Source organism: Gouania willdenowi, unplaced genomic scaffold, assembly GCF_900634775.1.
Source record: "Gouania willdenowi unplaced genomic scaffold, fGouWil2.1 scaffold_31_arrow_ctg1, whole genome shotgun sequence".
Lineage (NCBI taxonomy): Eukaryota > Metazoa > Chordata > Actinopteri > Blenniiformes > Gobiesocidae > Gouania > Gouania willdenowi.
Genome location: NW_021145081.1, coordinates 361,474 through 374,208, shown reverse-complemented (window position 1 = coordinate 374,208; position 12,735 = coordinate 361,474). Strand labels below are relative to the sequence as shown.

The following is a 12,735-nucleotide window of genomic DNA, read 5'->3' as shown; positions in this document are numbered from 1 at the left end:
CCTGTGCAGCCTGATCTCTGGGTTCTTCAGTCCAACACTGGAACCAGAAGGTGTCGTCACCATCCGTGTGTCGCTGGGATCTGAAGATGATTCCTGCTCCATGTCTCCATCCACACAGAGATGTGAGTGGAGAACAGATGAAGTGCTGAAGGTCTTCCCACACTCGTCACATCTGAGAACATTCTTCTCATGAACTTGTTGGTGGTGATTAAGGTCAGATTTCCACTTGTAAGATTTTCCACATGTGTCACATTTATGAGGTCTTTCTGATGAGTGGCTGATTTGGTGACGTTTTAAATCCTTATATGTTGTAAAAACTTTGTCACACTGGTCACAGGGACACACTTCATGTCCAGTGTGAGATCTCAGGTGGTGGATGAGGGTTTGTTTCTGTTTATATATTTTCCCACAGTGGTCACAGCGATACAACACTGTTCTGGAGTGAGTCTGCATGTGCCTCGTTAAATTTGATCTGTGTGTGAAGGTTTTTCCACACTGTTCACATCTGTGAGCTTTGATTCCACGATGAATGAGGAGATGTTGACTGAGGTTTCCAGATACATTAAAAGTCTTTCCACATTCATCACAAGTGTGAGGTTTCTCTCCATTGTGAACAAGCTGATGGGTCTTCAGGTGATCCTTCCGAGCAAAAGCTTTTCCACACTCGTCACAGATGAGTTTTTCTCCAGAATGGATTCTTTGATGTAGAGTGAGGTTTGATTTCCAGGTAAAGTCCTTTCCACACTGGTCACATGTATGTTTAGCTTTAACTCCAGCTTGGCTCTGCTGTTGAACTCTTTGCTCTGAAGTTTTTTTCTTAGATTTGTTTCTTTGTTGTGGCTGAGCTTCATCGTCCTGAGAACGTTGAGGTGTCACTTTGTTCTGGCTTCCAGAGTCCTGTAGAACAGTTAGAGATTAAACACAGAGAAGGAACCAAACAAACATTTGTTTTTAAATGTGTTCCTAGAAAGAACAGTGGCTGTCCATCCACATCCACATGGACGTCAGCAACCAAACTTCAATCCATTCATTTCTCACCATGTTTGCTGTCACAGCTGAGTGGTTCCACAATCCTCCATTCACCTGTAACATCAGCATAGAATCAGCTCCACCTGAAGGATAGAAGAGACAGAATGAACTTGAAGGATCTAGAAATATTCATCCATCCTTTGCAGTGTTATCACTTTGAAATTGACTAAAATGATCAGTTTTAGTCAAATGGCCATTAATTTATTGAAATACATATTGAAATCCGTAGCCGACCTCATGCTGGATATTTTTTACACTACATTTCTATTGATGCCCTTATTATTACTCTGAACTTTTTCTCTCCTGTCAGCTTAGTTTTTTGAAATAGCTTAATTTCTGATAATAAATAGTTTCAGTTGATTCTCATATGGGTTATCCCAGTTCTATAATACATTTAGTCTGTCACACTCATCAATGCATTCACTATTTCAACACTAAGACCCACACAAACATGGAAATCACATCTTGTTCTGTCACTTCTAAAGTTTGGGTTCAAATAAAAATAGTAGGCCTGTAAATCTGATTCATATGTGAAGTCCTGTCTCTGCATTGACTGCATGTGTAGGACATCCTCATTTTCTGTTGGTACACTCACAGTATGAGCCATGTTACTTTTTACAGTAAAAACATATTAAGTAGTAATAAATAGTCTGAAGCTCCTCCTGATATATCACATATATTCTGTAAATATTGAAGTCAAACACCCTTATTTTATGTATTACACACACACACCTTTGGCTCTGAAAGCTCTCAAACTACTTCAAACAGTATCATCTACATAAGATATTAAACTTATTTTTGAAGGAAAATATTTTAAAAATACTATAACCAAAGTTAATGTATTTTCTAAGGATAATCCATACTTTTATATTTATTTATTGAAATAAAATCTAGTGATTCCTTCAATGACTACAGTGTTCTTTCATCCTAGCAGATTAAAATTAATCCTCATATTATGTCTGTAAATTGTGTCTTACCTGTAGCAGCCATTCCTCACTCAGGTCTTTACTATTTAACCTTTCAAACTTCACAAAAATGTTTGTTTTACTTTTTGATACAAAGACACTCAGAGATATTTTACTACTGAACCACTTGTAGTGAGAAAAGCAACTGAAGATTTAGTTTTGTTTGGTTCTCTTTCATCTTGCTGCCACGGCAACCGTTCACTTTTAAGTAATGTCAACAAACTGTTTCCTATGTTGTACATGTATACATACAGTGTGAACAAATTAATTTAATGTACTGACATTTAGTATTATTTTTAGGGGATAATTTTACATTTCCTCTGATGTCATTACTCAGTACTTTTATTTATTCAATCAGCTTAGTTTTTTTTTTTTTTTTTTTTTTACTGGTCACGTTTACATTTGAGCTTTAATTCCTCTTTAATTCAGAATAAAAGTTAAATCATCTTGTAAACATTTAATTCTTAATGCAAACTGAATTCCAAATTAAACTTAAATCTGAATTAGGTGGCTGGTTTATTCCGATTTCAGTTCTGAATTTAAATAATTCCTCTATCTTGTAAACACTTAATTCTGCTTTAATTTAATCCACTTAAACACTGTAATTAACTAGTATTTTCAATATGTACTTTATATGAGTATTATTTTGGGAGATAAGGTTTGGTTGGAGGAGATGATGACACTACCTTTTCTGGGTTCATATCATTTGGAACATGATTAATAACTATAGTTTGTCAGATTAATGCATTAGGTATTATCATTGTTGTACATAGACGGATCACAATTACATACATTAGGAACAAAAGTTTAAAGATAATTTTATTTGCTATCACAGTTTTTTTAATACTTGTGGTACTTTTACTTTAACAGATTTAAGGATTCTAAACTGTCCAAAGTTTCTGTAGCCCAGTAAAAAAAAAAGCTTGGGTGTTAATAAATGTTAGAAGATGTTCACTGATTAAGGAGGTTATTTGTTTTATTAATCTCTGAACATTTGAAAACATGTGTATTTTTCTGTTACTTGAAAAGGAATGTTTATTTTTGTATGTAAACTAAACCAATTGTATAAGGCGAAGAATATGTTTTGTTTGGTTTGAAGAGTATATGTGTAGTGACCAAAAGTGACCAGAGGAGGTGCTGTGGAGGAAATGAAGAGCCACGGAAGGTGTAGAGAGAAGAAGAGGAATGGAGAAAGAAGAGAAAGAAAAGGAGACAGAGCAGATAAAGTTGAGAGAGAAAAGAAAAAAGGAAGTCCATGTTAAGAGTTCATGTTTTAGAGGACCAGCCACACAGAAGAGGACGTGAGATTGTCAACCCGACACAGTCTACTGAGCGGACTCTGTGTGAGAGTTGTACGTCAGACCGACGGATGAACATTAGCCTGTTAGCATTTAGCTTAGCTTGTCCAGCAGAGTGATTCAGTGCTACGGCGTCAATCAGCCATCCACCTGTCCTGCTCGGGAAACGAGAGGAGAAACTAGGCTGGTGTGGTGTGAAGTGGACTGCTGCTGTCGGAGAGAGGATTTTCACCGTTGGAGGAGCTAACACCACGTGGAGAGTTTGGACCTTGAATGCACCACGGAGATCCGCCATTTTCCATCAGTGTGGAAGTGAGGGGAGGAGAACACCCTGAAATACAGGCCTGAACTTGTTTTATTTTTATATGCTGGCTTTTCAGGGTTTATTTTGTTTTATTTTATTACAGTGGGTCCACATTTTGTGAGTGTTTTATTTTTACCTTACCTAAATCTTTGATTGTCTAAACAGTGATTTTTTTTATGTTTGGTTAATTCAAAAAGAAAATAATAACTTTGATATAAAGCATTATTAATCCCTACTTTTGGTATTTATTATTTGTGGTGAAATATTTAATGGGCATGTGTTTTTCCTGTTTCTATTTTATCTTAATAAATCTGCGGTTGGGATAGGCTAATTAAAAATTCAATACTATTTATTAAAGAGTCCCAGAGCCTTGCTCAAAGAATTAGAGGGAGCAAGAGCGCTACATTTCCATTGTTCTTTTGTCTTATACTCCATGTAAAGAGGTCTTTTATTAGTCTATTTTCTTTTTAAAGTGGTGCCATTTTTGTGGCTTTAGACTTCAGTTACATTTATGTATAAAATATCTTCCCTACATTATAAACAAATTAAAAATATAACTATTTTTTTATATTTTCTGTTTCCACTTGATCCAGAATAATAATAATATTTCTCAACAAGAATTGTTGATTGATTTGTCACATGACTGCTACAGGGTTTGAGTTTATTTTATTTAGTTTCACATCTACCTGTAACTCTTTGTTTTTTAGACTGATGACAACTTGTTTGTAGTTTTATTTCAGCAAGTTTCACTTTTACAGTTACAGTTGTGGACCTTTGTAAGTGAATACCCTAGTTACATTACAACAACCAAATGAAACTGTATCAACTAAGTGAATTCATAAAAATGGCCTGTGTAAAGGCTTTTTCAAATGAAAAAATTGTTGAGCAAAAAATAAACACAGAAAATCTGCTAACCGGGACTCGAACTCGCAACCCTGGGCATGAAAATCCAAAATATTCCATAGGACAATGGTTTCCAAACTTTTCACAGTTGAAAACACCTTCAGACTTTGAACCTAAAGCCATGTACCCCCTACTCCTCCACACTTAAAAAACATCATAATGTAATGTCATATACAGTTTAGCCCTACAAGGGAATTTTTCACTGAATTTGACCTGTTGAGGAATAATATATAATGGAAAAAAATAACAATAATCTGTTAGCACATAAGAAAACATCTTATTCAGAATTATCACTTGTTTGATTTATCTAATCATTTAGCCTACTGGCATTTTTAGAAATAAATCTATTTCCTCTTTGTTTTAGAAAAATAAGTCGACCAAACATTTGTTGTTATGTAAATTTGTTGTTATGTTGCTGCTGTTTTTTTATTCTGCAATACGAGCCAATGCAACCACATTTTGTTTGGCTGGATTTGAGAAAGTCTGAGTTTTTAATCGTTCTCCACATAAAGTCAACAGTAGGAATAAAAAGATGAACTCACAATATTGAAGGAAAAGAAACATTTTGACTTTACAAAATAGTTGACTTATTTAGCTCAAAATAAGCATTAAAGTTTAAAATAAAACTAAAAACCTTTATTGTAAATACATAAAAACATTAACATGAAACTAAACAAGTGATATTAAAGATTGTTAAACAAAACTTAACATTTCAGATTTTTACTCTAGAGAAAAATAAAAACAGGAAATACTGTTTGTTGGCTAAACTCCTTAATCTAGGTTTCAAACTGGGATTAAAAAGATGAAATGTAAGATTAACAAAATTCTATTTTGTTTGCAGATATAAAAGCATGCTGTTCTTGGGAGATAACATTAGCTTTTGCTGATATCAGAAAATGTCCAACACTTAATTTTCTAAATTAAAAGACAGAGATGGTGGTCAGAAATATGAAATACAATCATTTTTTATTTTTTTTACAAGTTGGTCAGTTTGTGACTGTCCATGGACACCAGCACGAGGCACAAGACGGGTTCTACTTCCAGGTTCCATCGTGGGAGAGTCACCAGATGGGTTCTACTGCCATCTGTGTAAATCATAGCTTTCAGATATTACGTTAGAATAAGGGGTCGTACGTCTTTCATCCACTTTGTTGAAGTGGTGAAACACTTACCCTGAGCTTGGTTCTGTTACTGTAAATGTCTGCACTGACACAAGCACTATGACCTCATCATTTCATTAAGCATTTTATTTATGTTTTCTTTGATGTTTATGCATAATCAATGTAATCTGTTTATGAGACAGTTTGTTTTAAATGCATAAATACTAAGTTTTTGACATTCCACCTAGAATGTTTTATAGATTTTATATAACATACTGTCAGCATTTCTTGCTTTCAGAGATTCCTAAAGATAGGAATAGTTTTCTTACTAGAAAATGTTTTATTGGATGCTCTGACACATTAGATGTATTGACACAAACACTTTCCTCATTGAATTGTTTTATTTATCCAGGTTAGCCACACCATGTCTTGTTCTCATGCACATTATTTTGAAATGGTGTTCTCTAATAATAATAATAATAATAATAATAATAAAGAACCTAGTTTGATGTTATACACATTTTTGTACTTTTTTATTGCATGGGAGAGAACTTTTACTCTGAGTACATTTTAAATGATCAACTTTTTACTTTTACTTGATTAGTAACTTTACTTCGACTTCAGTAAAATGTCATCAAAGTAACAGTACTGCTACTTAAGTAGACTTTTTCTGTTCTCTTTCCACCCCTGGTTGCTATAGATACGATCAACAGACTGATGAAAATAACCGTGATGGGTACAGAGTCAGAGCGTGCAGCAGGAGTCGCCATAAGATGGATGTTCCTGTCAGATTTCCAAGTATCTTGATCATTTAAAAAAAAAATTCACAAAAAACAGAAAAAAATTCACAAAAGCTCTTTTCACGAATTTTTCCTCCTGTTTCTTTTTTTTCTGTTTTCCATGAATCTCTCATCACTCGTCTGTCAGCCTGATTATTTACAGTAAGTACGTTACTCACTACTACACGGGTCACTATAAGTGAAACACTGAGGTATAAAGAGTGCTGATATATTTACTAAAGTAGAAGTTACTGTTACTTGATTTAAATTGTACTCAAGTACAATGTTTATTTTTGGTAATAAATCTTGGTACGGGTCCCTTGCATACATAAACATCTCATGTAGAAACTTAAAAAGGAAGAGACCAAATCTACCACAATTACAACTTTATTTATTTTCCACAAAGGCATCTGTATAAAAGGTTTGTAAGAATGTACAATTATTAATAAAATAAAACAACATTAATTAATTCAAATCAAAATCAATAAATTCTCAGGTTACATAGTATAGATACATTTATGAACTCTAAAACTGAGAAAATAACCTCCATTCAACGCTGTTTTGGTGCCGTACATTACGTTTAATCTGATTGATCTGCTTTGATGTGATGCATTACATTTAATCTGATTGATCGGCTTTGATGTGATGCATTACATTTAATCTGATTGATCGGCTATGATGTGATGCATTACGTTTAATCTGATTGATCAGCTATGATGTGATGCATTACATTTAATCTGATTGATCTGCTATGATGTGATGCATTACATTTAATCTGAATTAATGAGTCAGCGTTTTAACTTTTTAAATTAATAATTTGTTTATGTTCCTTGTCTTTTATGCCTGTGTATTAATACTAGGCATGCAACAGTAATATTCTCTACAGGGTTGGGCTCAATTATAGTTGTAATCACATTACTGATAAGTATGCATTATTGATAATTAATTACAATTATGACATAATCGTAAATGCTAAATTCTGTGGCCATTGTGATCTTAATTGAATTGTAAATGAGTTCTAATAATTGACTTAGAACTGTAACATGGTTCCCCAGTTTTATGTCAATTACAATTACTATGTCTAATACATATGTAGTTCATTAAAATATATTTTGTGTGTGTGTGTGTGTGTGTGTGTGTGTGTGTGTGTGTGTGTGTGTGTGTGTGTGTGTGTGTGTGTGTGTGTGTGTGTGTGTGTGTGTGTGTGTGTACGGATTTGCACTGCGATCTTAGTAAAGTCCCCACAGCAAGTAAGGAAACAGCTCCACAAAGATCCCCCCCAACAGACAAGCCCCCACCCCTCCCCTATGTAACACACTAGGGGCTCAGGAACCGACTACAAATAAAGGTAAACAGAAATAGGTCCGCCTGTTGAACCAGTGTGTGAATAATTGACAGACAAAATAATTTTGGGTAAGTATATATATGTAAGATATTTGGAGTCAGTATATATTTTATATATATTATTTAGTTGCTATTAATAATTATATATAGACAATAAACAACAATAACAAAAATACAATCACAAAACACAAAGGAAATCATTTCTTATTTCAGAATTCAACAGTCATAGTTAGTTTCCTTTAGTGTGTCTCAGTTCAGTTTGTTTGATTTCACAGAGTTGACATGTGAAGGGTTCCACAAAGTTCTTTCGCATCGGAAAAAAAAAGAAAAGCAAACAAACAAAAACTCCCCAGGGTTTAATCCAGATATAAGGTCCGTGTGTCCGAGGAAACAAAAAGATCAGATATTTCTACTGCGATGCAGCGGTGGTTGGGTGGTGGCTCGCCATCTAGTGGTTGAGAGTGGTAGGTGATCCAGAACTAACAAAAAAAACCTGACCTATAAAACAAGGCCAACAACATTTAGTCAAAAAGCTAATAAAATTAGTACCTTTTAAAGAAGAAAATAAATTAACCTTACCACCCTTAAATATAATTGGTCATTGTTAAATAAATGAACAGTTAGAAATACTTGAAATAAATCACAGCAGAAAAATCCATACAAATGGTAATCAATTTGAAGCTTCATTATATACATTCACAGTTAAATATAAAGTGCACTTTTAAATCAAAATCATTAGCTGCAACGCTAAGTCATATCATAAACATACATGTCTTCAACTTATTCTTTAAATAATTCATTGTTGTTGTACAACACATACAGTATCTAATTCATTCAATTCATTCAAAAGGTCAAAGCCTTATCAAAACCACGTCATAGTTAGGTCTGCAGTGTATCAGCTTCTGAATTAAAAATAAATAAATATATATATGTATGTTATTGTCCTTTACTGCTGATATGTGCACAACCCCGTAGGATGTAGTTTTGCCCAAACATCCATCCATACATTTTCAGACCCACTTATTCCTGTTTGTCAGGGTCGCGGGGGTCTGCCGGTGCTAATCCCCGGCTCTCATTGGGCGCTGGGTGGGGGTACACCCTGGACAGGGCACTAGTCCATCGTAGGGTTTTAAAATGCTGTAAAATCTATGGTTGTCAGACATATTTTCCATTACAAAATTTACTTCTAAAATGTAAGTATATTTATTTGTTTCTACAGAAAATCTTTATCATTTCAACATTTCATTACTGTAAAAATAAAGTTTTGTCCAGTCTCACAATTAACTGTTATTTGATGTATTTAATACAGTAAAATGAAATTTTGGGATTTATGCTCCTTTATTGTTGGAATTTGACAGTCTATATTTTACTGACTTTTTTTACAGTGTGGCTACTAAAGCATAACAATAGCAAAATTACAAAAAAATGTACAGTATATATATATATATATATATATATATATTTATTTACTTATTTATTTATTTTTTTTTATTTTTTAGGTAAGACCCTAAAAAGTAGTTCAATTTTAATACTGTAAAACAGGGGTGAGGCTGTGTTACAGCCGTTCACGCTGTGACACAAAGGTGGGAGGCGACAACGTCTTAAAGGTGTACAAAGCAAGATTTAATGCCAACAAAACCAGGCTTAAACATAAAGAACGACAACCAAGGCTAATAAATGATCAAAATATACTTAAAGGTGCATAATAAATGATGATGCCGCTGAGAAGAGAGCCAGCAGCCGCACCCATGGACGGGATCCTTCAAACTGTCAAAAAGCCAGTGGTGCGGACAGAAATAGTGAAGACCAACAGGCGGGGCCAAAACACAGCCAATCAGCACCTGCAACGAGGAGAAACAAGAAGGAGCGGCTGCCAGAACAAGCAGACTCCCCACAGTACAGGACAGGGCCGTAACAGGCTGCAGTAAAGCATAAAACCTTTTTTAATTATTGATTTTTATACCAGACTTACACCTGTTCCAACTCAACTAAGAGTGTTGAAGCAGGTGTTCGAGTGTCATTCCTTCATTTTTGTGCACCCCCCAACGCAAGTGCACAAAATGACAGAAAAATATACACAACAATAACAAAACAACAAAAATACACAAAGCAAAGAAACACACACAAAAAACAGTTTTGTTCTTGAATGTATTGATGATCAGATGATGACGACATTGACTTTTAAAATGTGGTCCTCTGATCACATAAACATTTGTCTGTAGTCCTTGCTGTGATAAAACGTGTCTATCTCTGGCACTAAAAAGGTGGCACATGATCCAGACCAATCATCACTCAGCTCAGCCAATCAGAGAACAGACAGTGTGATCCACTCTGCCTCCTGGGCCAAGACCATCAACAGTAACATTTCCTGCTTCCCAGAGCGCCCACAGGGAATTGTGTCCTCCTTGTGCAGGAAGTAGAGGATGCTGCTGAGGAAGACCAGCAGCATCAGACACAGAATGATCACCATGGTGATCGCCCACTGCCCTCAACTACAGAAAGACAGAGACACAACACACACACACACACATACACACACAGGTCTTGTTGTGTCTTTAGATACACTAAAAGTACATTTTGCTGGATTTACACATTGGACAAACTTTTTCTCACATTATAGCTCCAAAACACAAACTTTAAACACATCACTAAATAATTACATTTTAATTTAACTAAATCATTTTCTTTTATTCAGATATATTTCACACAAAGACATTTTGCACATTATTGCTGTCTATCGCGTGTTTTGGCTCTGGGCCATTCTGTTTCCACCAACATAGCTCCAGCTCTCGGAGCCAAAAACCGGGGCTATGCTGGCCCCACATAGCTTCTGGTCTACAGGCCAGCTCAGAAGTGGGCGGGAGGAAGGGACCCTCCGAAGGCGAGGCTATAAATGTCTTGCAAGAAACGAAGGTCAGCCATTTTCTTTCGACTCGACTGGAGTTCATACCGCGTGATACCCAGAAAAGCCGAAATGGATAGTAAACATCTTAAGCAGCAATAGTCCGAGGCGGTAACACAGTGCTTTGTGGTGCTGTGGAGTAACGAGGAGGTACAGGAGAAGCTCAACTCTGCCACGCGGAACAAGCCGATATTTGAGGGTCTGCAGCGGGTGATGGGGGCCGCCGGGTACACCCGGACAGTCGACCAACTTTTAAATAAGTTGAAGAAACTCAAAAAGGACTCCCGTGACCAGAAGCGAGAGCGAGGGCGCAACGGCAGTGGAAGGGTGGTCAGCCCACATTTAGAAATGTTGAATGCTGTACTTGGGGACCGCCCGGCCAACACGTCGTCCGGGGCACTGTGCTCGGCTGTGCTTGAGGAAACGGCAACAGAACCCGGTAAGTTTCAAAGCTGTTAGCTAGTTGTGAGAATGTTTATTATTACATTCCCTCAAGTTGTGAACGTGACGTCAGCTATAATGGTGCTAACCATTGCGTGCTTGCCAGCTGAACAGTAATGCCCAAACCATATGGTAAACAACGTTCTACGTTCTTTTCAGATGTGTCCTCTGTGCACATGGAGTGTTCCACGCCTTGGGCAGAATCTCCGGGACCGTCCTGCAGTTCGCCACAGCGGTCGTGCAGCACGCCTCTCCCCAGCCCCTCTGCTAGCTCGTCAATAGCTTCGTCAGCGGCTGCCATGGGTAAGATACTATGTAAACAAACTAACAATGCTGTATTTGAACTCATCCTGAAATCTACTGGTAATGACTAACAGTAATGTCTTACTTGTTTATGTCTATTGTGTTCTGTCTGCATGGACCTATCACTATGTGAGTTTCGATGATGATGGTTTCCCATATGCTTTTCGTTTAGGTAAGAGGAAGAGGGACTCGATTGGGGAAGTCCTCCAATACATGAAGAAGTCTGACGAGGTGTTTCTGTTGGAAGGCATTGAGGACCGTCAACTCTCAAAGGTGATTCTGGAGAGCCTAACGAACATGGACGCCCAGGGAGCAAACATGATAGCTCCTGATGGAGGAGCAGGGGAAGAAGTAATGTGCTTTTCCCCCTGAGAACATGTACATACTGTATAATATTGTAAATAAAAGTTTGTTTGAAGTGATGTGAGTTTCCTCTCTAATTTCAAAGGAAATTTTTCATATTTAGTTTTACTAGTCTTCTTCTTCACATGTAGAAAATGCAGTTACTTACAAGTCATATATGTAGTTTTCAAACCGTTGCTGAATATTACCAATTCTCACAATATAATGTAAAATATAGAGACAGTAGTTTAGTAAATAATAACTTTAAATGCACACATGTCATTACTACCACTCCTTCCTTGTGAATGATATGGTTTTATTAATTTTGCTGTGATCACATTGACCCACATATGGTAAATTGTGTCTAGGTCTGCATCAGCTGGATTATGTTTACAATTTCTTTAAACCCGACATTCAAAGTGTTCCGTACTTTACATTCACAGATGTATATTATAGTAATAATATATGTACATACCGGTCAGTTAAAAATGTAGTTGTAGCTTACAGTACAATAACAAATCTATGGTAACCAGATTTTCTTTCTCAGAAATTAGTTTTAGATCTTGTTATACTGTCACATATACAACTAAACAATATGCACCAGCTCAGATATATTGTCACTATTGTTTTTTATGTGTATATAATGTTATTGCTCTTACTTTTTTATTCTGTCACTCTTTAATTCCTGTACTCTAATCTTTAAGGCCCTGATGGAAAGCTTAAATGTTTGTTACAACATATAGCAAATGTAATGTTAGTGTCTTTGCATTTTATTTGTGGACATTTCAGGTGGTGAAGGTCCCAACCCCTTTGTTGAATAAAACAGTATTGGATTTTCATTTTAAATGTACTGAAAAACAGACATTACCCATTATTATTATTCTTTATTTCAGATGAACAAGACAATTACATTTATGGAAATACATACACATATCAATTTCTTTGGTTCCCAAAGCTGTACACATAACATTTCCAGCCACATCACAAACCAATTGGGTTATTCTGCATGATTGAAATACTGTATC

At 35.9% G+C, this 12,735-nt stretch overlaps 1 long non-coding RNA gene across 2 annotated transcripts; it reads left to right on the top strand.

Annotated features, from left to right (window-relative positions):
* The first annotated feature begins 2,966 nt into the window (after positions 1 to 2,966).
* Positions 2,967 to 10,025, top strand: LOC114459509 (uncharacterized). Of its 2 annotated transcripts, XR_003673378.1 has the most exons (4): positions 2,967 to 3,604; positions 6,300 to 6,540; positions 7,612 to 7,726; positions 9,987 to 10,025. It is a non-coding gene; the product is annotated as an uncharacterized LOC114459509 (long non-coding RNA). The 2 variants fall into 2 exon arrangements; XR_003673377.1 differs by lacking the exon at positions 9,987 to 10,025 and having other exon boundaries at positions 7,612 to 8,123.
* The last annotated feature ends 2,710 nt before the right edge of the window (positions 10,026 to 12,735 follow it).